The sequence below is a fragment of the Egretta garzetta genome, unplaced genomic scaffold (genome assembly GCF_000687185.1).
Source record: "Egretta garzetta isolate BGI_Z169 unplaced genomic scaffold, ASM68718v1 scaffold213, whole genome shotgun sequence".
Taxonomy (NCBI): Eukaryota; Metazoa; Chordata; class Aves; order Pelecaniformes; family Ardeidae; genus Egretta; species Egretta garzetta.
In genome coordinates, this window is record NW_009259242.1 from 2,242,890 (window position 1) to 2,243,392 (window position 503).

Below are 503 nucleotides of genomic sequence, written 5' to 3' on the forward strand. Positions count from 1 at the left end.
CTCGTGGTGGTACAACAGCGACGCTCGCAGCCTCTGAATTCGAGTGTAAAAGGAGCGGAGTCAGCAGTGCAGCCAGCTAAAAGGCAGTTGTGGGGCTCTGCAGGTACAGAGGTGCTAACTGCAGGAAGGCGAGGAGCACTGCCCAGGGCTGCGGCTTGGCGAGAGGTGAGTGCAACAGAAGGTGGCGGTTTGGGGAGATACTGGCTCCAGGGGAACGGGGGATGCCGGAAGAAAATCTACGTGGAGCAAGTGCATCTTTACCATTTAAGCACGGGTCAGCCCTGTGGAAAGTTTGTGGGCTGAGGCACCAGCATGGCCAATGGCTTTGGTTTAAGTGGCTCTAGGGAACCTGTTGCGGGACTGCTCTGAGGTGCCATAGGAGGACGTGTAAGCAGGCTGGTTATGAAAATGGTTGGAGACTGACTCCTGCTGCCATCCAGTGCAGCCTCCCTGAGAAATGGGGCTAAAATACATCCCTGAAAGAGTGCCTTTGGCTACCCCCG